This window comes from Schistocerca gregaria, chromosome 7 (genome assembly GCF_023897955.1).
Source record: "Schistocerca gregaria isolate iqSchGreg1 chromosome 7, iqSchGreg1.2, whole genome shotgun sequence".
NCBI lineage: Eukaryota > Metazoa > Arthropoda > Insecta > Orthoptera > Acrididae > Schistocerca > Schistocerca gregaria.
The window spans coordinates 539905560-539916144 of NC_064926.1; positions in this window are offsets into that span (position 1 = coordinate 539905560).

Consider the following 10585-nt stretch of genomic DNA (forward strand, 5'->3'; position numbering starts at 1 on the left):
ACTGGTTCTCCCGTAGCATTCTCCATACAGTGATGTGGTCAACGTTACCTTGTACAGTAGCAACTTCTCTGATGCTGTCATTAGGGTTATCGTCAACTGCACGAAGAATTGCCTAGTCCATTGCAGGTGACCTCGACGTTCTAGGTCTTCCCCAGTCGTGAGTCATAGGCTGGAATGTTCCGTGCTCCCTAAGATGCCGATCAATTGCTTCGAACGTCTTCCTGTCGGGACACCTTCATTCTGGAAATCTGTCTCGATACAAACGTACCGTGCCACGGCTACTGCCCCTTGGTAATCCATACATCAAATGGGCATCTGACAACTCCGCATTTGTAAACATTGCACTGACTGCAAAACCACGTTTGTGATGAACACTAACCTGTTGATGCTATGTACTGATGTGCTTGATGCTAGTACTGTAGAGCAATGAGTCGCATGTCAACACAAGCACCGAAGTCAACATTACCTTCCTTCAATTGGGCCAACTGGCTGTGAATCGAGGAAGTACAGTACATACTGACGAAACTAAAATGAGCTCTAACATGGAAATTAAGCATTTCCGGACACATGTCCATATAACATCTTTTCTTTATTTTTGAGTGAGGAATGTTTTCTGAAAGTTTGGCTGTACCTTTTGTAACACCCTGTCTATACCCTTAGCAGTTTTAAACTTCTCTCATTTCCACATTTACAGCAGTAATGACCATCACATCCTACTGTACCAACGCCAATCAGTGTCATTAGAATCACACTCCTCCTTCATATTCCAATTTGTATGAACGTCATCGCATAAATCATCCCCATCCACACTATTTACTTCAGCCCTCTCTAAATTTTCTGTTAGTTCTTCCACACATTTCGCCAATTCACTACTTACAGCATGCACAGCTTTACTGTTTTTCCCCTCTATAACATCAACACTTGCAGCGTCAACAGAATTACACATCAATGCACTGTTAAACACTTTATCTTCCTAAAATAATACATCGATACCTCAGCCATAATCACATAAATATTCATCTCAGCAATCTTACCTGCTGATACACTATTTAAATCACTACATAAATTCACATCAGAAGCCTTACTTTCCTCCGTCGACAAATTAACTTTATGTGAATTGTACACAACTTTATCCTCCACCGCTACATTACACAAATTGCTGCTACCTTGTCGTACAATTTTTGGACTTCCAGACTTGCTACATCCTGCTGTGATCAGGCAAAAATCAGCACAGACTGCCATTTCTACACACTTTTCATCCAGAATAACCCCTACTTTACATACATTCTCACATTCATACTCTGACAAATGTTTTAGATCCACACATTCATCAATAAGTTTCGTTTCACCTTCATTCATGACAGAAATACATAAATTCCTTCCTCCGGAGTATCAATACCAGTAGCTTTCACATCATTACATAAATTACCATTAGGCCTACTCTGTTCCTTTAAACAGAAATTATCTACCTTTGCCGATACACTTTTAACTTCAACTGCTGGTGAGACCAGTTCTAAGCCTCCCTTAGTAACATTGACACTTTCTGCCGAAACACAATCACTCTCACTTTCAGCTGGCAAGACCAAAGCTACGCTGCCTTCACTGACATTGACTTTCTTACTGCAATTGCTACTATTTGCTAATACCTCTTCAGAAATCTCCACACGATTTGCTTTCACAAAATTCATCTCCTCTTTATCTTCTGTTTGAACCACTGAATCTTTCCATTCATCACCATTCACACACTCATTCATTACCCATCCATAACTTACATCATTCCCCTCAAATTTATTCCCATTACCTTTACTTATATCTCTCACAAATCTATGCTTCCCCCGTTCGCACCTGCTTTTATTGAAAGAGCCACCTATATAGCCTTCCTCTTTAGCACACTCCATATTACTCATTTGTTGCCTTTCTGCAAACCTATGAACATTTCTACCATTACCTCCAGTTCTTTTCATCACCTGTGCAGATTGCCATCCCCGGACCTGAGACTTGACGAACCTCAGTTCCCCCACCGGTCATTACGCGTTGCACTTCACGCAAATTTCCCCCGTCAAATCTGCATTCTTTAATTGGGTCCCAATCATGGAAGTTATCACTGCTGTTTGTTCTCCAACCATTCTGCTCATTCCAGCTACTATCTCCATGAGAATTTCTCTGATTTCTCTCAAGAGTTTGGTGATGATTATTTGGATTCCCATTTTGATAACTACCACCTGGTTTTCTCTGAGGTTTGAACTTCAACGACCTCTCTGATTTTTCCACAAACTCTAGAAATTCGTCAATGGAGTCACATGGACTATGGACAAGATCATACTGCAAATTTTTGGGTAATCGCCTTTTTAACATGGTGATTTCCATTAAAATCTCCAACGGATTTTTCACATGAATAAGTTTGCCAAGTTCACGCTTGCAAAAATCTCTCATCATTCCATTACTGTACCTGTAACTTGACCCATTTAAGAATTCATTTTGGATCTGGTCTGTTTTGCCTCGCTCCAATATTTATGCAAAAAACACTTTTCAAATTCTTCGTATGATTCGCACAAACTGCATCTAACATTTGCCCATGACTGTGAGTCTCCCTCCAAATGCTGTTTAACATATTTTATTTTCGCTTCATCTGACAAGCTGTGAACAAAAGCGTCCCTACATGAAACCAAGAAATTTACTGGTTAATATGTTCCATCACCTGTGTAACATTTCACAGATCCGGTATTTGCCCAAGGGATATTTATAATCACTGTTGCATGTTGGGAGGCTAACGAATTTAAATCACTTTTTATCTGTTGCACTTTTTTCTTAAATTCATTCTCACTAGTGATACTGGACTCTATTTTATCTTCAATTTTGCCCGCTTCTTTCTCTTCCTCACCTACACAATTGGCAATGTCACTAATTGCTAAATTTACATCGCTTTTATGAGCACCGTGCACTTTTATACAGTCACTTACCTTGTCCCCAAGTTCTGTCTGTATCTTATCCACTTTTTCCCCAAGATTTATTTCCACTGATTCTATTTTAGATTTTACTGTTACAACTACGTCTGCAATTTTTCACATATCCACTCGGACACATTTTAATTTATTTTCAATTGCTTTTTCAAGGATACCCATATTTTTTTCAAATCAGTCCAAATTGTATCCGTTACTGTTTGCAATGTGCCCATACCTGTTCACAATGTACCCATATCTGTTCGAACTGCACTGATATTATTTGCCATTCCCTGGATCATTTGCATCAGCTGAGACATCATATCTCCCCCACATTCATTCCCCTTGCCTGAATTCCTACTAGTTACACTTTCGCACTCTGATGAAATAGCACACACAATGATGCTACGACCAACCACAGCAGAAGAAGTATCCAATGTTGTGAGTAACCTAAAATGTAAAAATTCAGCAGGCATAGATGAAATACCTGTGTGCTTACTGAAGGACTGCATAGACAACATCAAAGACCCATTAGTGCACATCATCAATGAATCCTTCTCCATGGGTTGCTTCCCAGAAATACTAAAGCATGCAAAAATCCTACCTATATATAAGAAAGGTGACCCAGAACTCATAGAAAACTACAGACCAATCTCATTACTGTCATCCTTTTCAAAAGTCATAGAGACCATAATGAAAAACAGGCTCATGGGGTACTTAACAAAGTTCAATCTTCTGAGTAAAGAGCAATTTGGTTTCCGGGCTGGCAAAAGCACAAATTCAGCCGTAGCTCACTTCTCAAATGTTATCCTCGAAGCACAAGACAAAGGAGACCACATAACAGGGATCTTCCTTGATTTGACCAAAGCATTTGACACGGTAGACCACACAATTTTGCTAAACAAACTAAATGCTCTAGGAGTAAGAGGAGTAACAAACATGTGGTTTCATTCATACCTGCAAAACAGGGTCCAACAGGTGGAGATCACTCAAACCAACTCCAATCACACCTTTTCACACCTTTCAAACCCAGAATACACCAACATAGGAGTCCCCCAAGGAAGTGTGCTGGGCCCAATCCTCTTTTTAATATACATAAACGATTTTCCACAAAGTGTCAAACATGGTGAATCAGTACTGTTTGCTGATGGCAGTAACATCCTAATCAAAGCTGAGTCACCAAGTGCACTCAATGAAAAAGCTGAGGAAACACTTAAGCATGTATGCCCTAAATGTAAAAAAAAACAACAGTATTAGCTTCCACTTAAACAGAAAACCGAACAGTAGCAAGCTAAAAGTTAATGACGAGCACATAGAATGTGTACCATCAACAAAATTTTTAGGCATGCATGTCGATTCTCAACTAAATTGGACCAAGCACACTGCGGTACTTGGAAAGCGAATAGCTTCAGCATGCTATGCACTTAGGATTATAAATTCAGTGTGTAGTAGCCGGTGTACTAGTACTGCATATTTTGCGTATGTCCACTCTATAATTAGTTATGGCATAACCTTCTGGGGATCAACAGAGCAGAACAGACAAACAATATTTAAGTTGCAAAAACGGGCCGTACGAATCATAACAAAAAGTAGCAGTAGATCCCATTGCACAGAGTTATTTAAATCTTTGGGTATATTGACAGTTCCGTGTGAATACATTTTGCAGACAGTAATATACATAAAAAGACACATTGACCAGTTCCCGATAAACAGTTCCATACATGCACATGACAACAGACACAGACAACACTTACACCTCTATAGGAAAAACAAATCAAAAACTCAAAATAGCATGTTATATAATGGAATTAAATTATACAATAAACTTCCACAAGGGATCAAAGACATAAGCAAAATAGATAACCTGAGGAAATCGCTAAAAAAATATCTCTCGGAAAAGTGCTTTTATACTGTCAATGATTACTTGAGATGATGTGAATGCATAGAAATATGTAAAAATTAGCAACTGTGTCATTAAGTGGTTTAAAAATGCATCTTGTTATAATATTCATGAATTCCGATTGTGACAATTATAAATTTGTGTACCTATTGTATATACTCATGTTGACAATATCCATACAATCCTGATTGTCTACGGATGGATAAATAAATAAATAAATAAATAAATAAATAAATAAATAAAAAATAAATAAAATAACCAGCGCAGTCCTGTTTTCATAATTACACATACTAGGTGACAGTTTTGCATTCATGAGATCTATAAGTGGAGCTTAATTTCAGATTCAAACACTCTCTCAATATTTGTACAGGCACTTATGTGATTTGAGACCACTGCCACTGTGATGCCATCAGTTGTAGTGGAAGTCGATACTGAAGACTGCCCTGGAGTATTCGAAGACGCTGCTGTGGTACTGCTGTTGAACTGTGTCTGCCACCGGAGAAAACCGCCTGATGTAACTGTAGCTGATGCCAATGACCGTGTGTTCCAACTGTCTTCGTACTGCTGTTTGTTAGATGCGCTAACCACTACTGTTCCCTGCACTCACCTTATTTAGACTCTGAGTCCCCGTGCAAACTGCCTTTACCATGATAGATTAGGGCCTCTATCAATAGCATGTGTTGGTTGTGAAAATTACTGCAAAATTTCACTATCTCCAAAAACCTACTTGCGGAAAAAAAAAAAAAAAAAAAAAAAAAAACGGTATCACACTGTGATTTGCGAGAGGATCACTCTACATAAATCTCTACTGGTTACGCGATGTGTGTACACAATGTACAATAGTTACAATGTAAAACAAAATTCTGTGTAACATCTGTGGACCAACTTTTCAACTACCACTGGTAATAATAGGGACTAAGACACTGAAACTAATGTGCAAGCTACTGTATCTACTCAAAAATCCTTTTGAAATACTGCCAGCCAAGAACCTGTCCTGCCTAAATGCTATCTTGATCACTGCATACTTAACATAGGCAAACAAATAACAGCACAGAATGGGAGCTTTAGTGCAGAATAGTTATTTCAGCATATCGAGTAATACTGCTGCGGGTAGCAGCACAATGTCATGATAGTGGAAACTTCGACGTTCTGATCGTTGCTTGTGTGGCCTTTGTTTGCCATCAGCTGAGAGTCGTCTGGTCACCCTATCTTTCAGTCTATTATCTTCTAACCCAAAGGCCCAAAAACAAAAGGTAAGTGATGGAACATCTAGGCGTACCAGTTGCCATGTGTACAGAAATGTATTGTACAGTGAAGAAGACTGAATAAAGTGTAAAAAATGTTAATAGTTGTGTAGGAGACAGGGCAAGGAAACCTGTAGACACAGTGCTACTGCACTGTTTTAGCCAGTGCACAGGTTTAGCAGCAACCTGTAATTCAGAGGATCGAATTCTCCGAGGGGCCAGCAGTGATTTGGTCTAAGCTGCAAGTGGAAATGGGCCTCCACTACCTACTGAGTAATGTGCAGCTCATCCGCAGACTGCTCAGTGCTGGCACAAGCAGTCGTCAAACCACCCAAACCAGAAACACTGTGTTCTGACCTTATTGCTACACAGTAGCACAAATTGGCATTCCACACTCGTGTGCCAGGCGGGATTAGCCGAGCGGTCTGAGGCGCTGCAGTCGTGGACTGTGCGGCTGGTCCCGGTGGAGGTTCACGTCCTACCCCTGGGGAATGGATGTGTGTGTTTGTCTGTAGGATAATTTAGGTTAAGTAGTGTATAAACTTAGGGACCGATGACCTTAACAGTTTAGTCCCATAATATTTCACACACATTTGAACACACTCGTGTATGTGATGGGAGCCTGCCTCCTGTGGCAACACAACCAGCTACAGGAAGTACAAATACTTCTGGCTTAGCCAGTAAAGTTATCCTGCATTCAACAAGTGCAGTCTCATGGCTGTTGTCAATTAAGTGAAAGGGGTGAGGCCACTCTGTGGCTACCATCACCACCAAGCAACTGCACTGCCCCCCAGGAGAGTGCATGACCTTCAGGGATGACCATCTCTACCACTCCACTATGAAGACTCATGGGCTGACATCATGCTGTGCCCATCGGATGAAGAGGTGCACCTCTATCTCCTCCAGCCTGATTAATAATATAAAGAATTTTCATAAACTCCAAATATGAAATACCTTTATGTAGCAATTCTCGCTTCCAACAGACTCCTGTCTACCTTGCCAACCCGTCAAGCTCACAACACGTGGGTGGGAGAACAACTACACCATCCTGAATGATGAGAAAAACAGCACCCCCACCTTTCTGTAATTGTCGTACTATTATGCGACCACTGCACAGTTGATGTATTTGTCTGCTTCTTGTAAGACTTGATAGTGTTCTCTAAAACAACAACTGGGATATATAAATAAATTTTAATTGGAATGACTCCTTACCCTCTCCCTTAAAACCCGCACCCTTTCATCTTTTCCTCTCCTTCCCTCTTTCCTGACGAAGCAACGGTGGGTTGCGAAAGCTCGAAATTTTGTGTGTGTGTTTTATTATTGTGCCTATCTACCAGTGTTTTCCCGCTTGGTAAGTCATGGAATCTTTGTTTTTAATATATAAATAATTTTAAATTTGACAACAACTTACAGTCCCAGAATAATCACCGTTTTAACATTTATCAAGTTTATGCAGGTTCTGGAATCAAAAATAAAGAAGTCACCTATCTCAAATTGTGTGTTTCCTTAGAATCATCTAGAGACAATACCTTTCCTCAACAACAACATTGACAGTAAACAATTCAAACAGCAAGAGAACCAGCCAACCCATCCCCATAACCTTAAATGATTTGAAATATTGCGCAAAATGTATTTTTCAATCTGATTTTTTTTATACATGTTTGGAAATTTAGTAACTGGAATCTCTATTAGTAACAGATATCCAAATGAAGTTATTTTGTGTGTGAGAGGTACCCTCTGACTTGTGGAACAACATGAAATTTGCCATGTGTGATCGTGGCACAAATTATCTTCTTTGTCAACATATTTGTCCCCTCTTAAAAAAGTGTCATCTATGCCTTGTGTATTTCAACTTCCAAAAAACACTTACACCCTGAAAAATTTAAAATTGTGTTTTTAAAACCATAATGACTGTTAACTACTCACAACAGTTTCAAAAACATGAAAAGGTTTTTCAGAGACTGCTCACAGTCTCTGAAAAACATTTCCATATTAAAATAGTGTGCTGGAACACAGCTTAAAACTGGAACCCCAACACCTTTTGCATGCAGTATGCTAGTAAGCACACTATCCATGCATGTATTAGCACCAACTCAAAGTTTCTACGTGCTTCTTGTTCTCCTCCATATTTTCTGAGCTCTACAGAAGATCTTGCTATAGTGCTGGTATATCAGCACTATTTCCTTCCAGTGGAGTTGAGTCTTGGCCCAGGACACTATTTTAATCTTTCATTGATTGTTTATCACAACATAGGCACTGTTAAGAATAGAGGAATACTGTCCCAGGCACCAAAATTTTTGGTTCCTAATTAATTAACTTTATACTACTGTTAAGTTATGGCTTGTGCACAACATGAAACAATGTCCACATTTGCGTGCACAGTTGCTGCTTTTAATGTGTTAAAATTACTCCTGATGCTTTACATCGAATTTTTGGCACAAATGTTACTTGCTCCTGCAGTTCTGAACTGCATCAAGCCCTCATTACTCAAATGAGCTCCAATACTTCAATTTTAAAAGTGTTATATTCAGGTATGAAATAGTATGTCAATACAGACAGAGATTTATGGTAAATACTACTGCTGTTGTGCATGTTCACTACTTATCCAATGGTAGTGTTTCACTAGGACATTTTCCATTCTACTTAAGCAACTGCAATTATCTTACAACAGTGTCCCTCTCATTAGACAAACTGCACTGGCGACAAGTACATGATATATTTAATTTCTCCACCACGGCTATGATTATCTTATGGCATGGCATACCTTGAATATATATCAGGTTCATGTATAGATTTGTTGTATGTGCTTTTATGTTCAATAATTTAATAGAACATGTTTTTGATGCCAGCTGAATTGCAAAAATATAAAGACTAAATAGAATATTTAAAAGACTGTAGCTTCACTAGCGATCTCTGTGCAGTCAGAAGTAATTAATTTTTGGAAATGCTAAAAAAAAAAAAAAAAAAGGTATTGTGCAACACATAAGATATGCTTGTCAAAAAACAATCATCACAGTGTGATACAGTGGGCTCAGAATGATCTGGAAGAGCACACATTCAACTTCAAAACAAGGAGCAAATTCAAAAACCCAAATGTGCAATTGAATGTATGCGAATAGAAGTAGATGAGCCAAGGATGTATTCTGAAGAATTAACAGTTGGAAATCAGCAATGGAAAAGGAAATGCATTGTTGGAGAAAAATATTTGTTTGACTTTAACAAAATTATCATCAGCATGCAAGGCAGTCTCTAAATTATTGTGTTTTTTGTGTCACGTTAGATGCTAATGGGGAAATTTATCATTATAAAGGGCTATTGTCAATAGGAAGGCATTGACTACCACAAAATATTCAGTCTAGTAGTTCAGTATGTTAGTTTTAATCAGTAAAAAGGCTTATGCAGATGGTACACACCATCAATTTAATACACCAGAAGCCATTTTTGCCTCAACACCAACTGAAAAATATCTGCAGCTGGAAGAATTTGCAGGTATGTCCGCATTGAGAAATAGTGGATTGTTTGATGTATTTGGCAGTAGCAACACAAGCAGACACCAGTCTTCCAGTAAATTATTTATTAATTTCTGGAAAAGTCAAAAGATAGTCACTGATCATTGGTAAAACGTATTTTAAAATATATGTAAGGGATGTTGTCACTTGGACTTAGGCACAGAGCTTTTCAACTGTCTTGAGAGTGTGAAGCATTTAGTAACAGTGATTATGCCACTGAAACAACCTCTCAATGTCCCATAACTGGACTTTCTTCAACTAAAGCAATGGAGCAATAAAAAGGGGCAGTGAGTGTGAAGTCTCTATGTCCCTGTTGGCAACTGAAGCTGAGTTTGTAGCTGCCAGTGAAGCTGGAAAAGAAGTTGTATGATTGGCTCATCTCTTCAGTGAAGCTGCACCATTCAAAGGTGTACCCATTATATGAGTGGACACTTACAAGCACAGTTCAGTTGCCAACGGAAAGTGAATATCGTAAATGCTCAAATCATGTTGATGTGCGTTTCTGCTGTGTGAAAGACTTAGCTCGAGAAGATAAAGTGCACGTTGAGCACGTATCAAGTGAATATCAAGTGGCAGACATTTCTACAAAGCCACTCATGCATGCAAACATCTGTGTAACATTATTATGAAAAGGAAAGTTGCTATATAGCGGAGGCACTGCATCGCAGATAGGCGTGCGTGTGAGCGCACATCACCTCCCCCACCCCAGACACACACACATGACTGCAGTCTCAGGCAACTGAAACTACACTGCAAGCAGCAGCACCAGTACATGATGGGAGTGGCGACTGGGCGGAGGTAATGAGAAGGCTGGGATGGGCAGAAGGAGCAAAGTATCGTAGGGGTGGTGGACAGTGAAGTGCTGCAGGTTAGGCAGAGGGTAGTGAAGAGGTGGGGAGGGGGGGGGGGGGGAGGGAGGGGGCAGAAGTAGCGGTAAAGGGGATAAGTAGAAAGACTGTGTGTGATGGTGGAATGACAGCTGTGTAGTGCTGG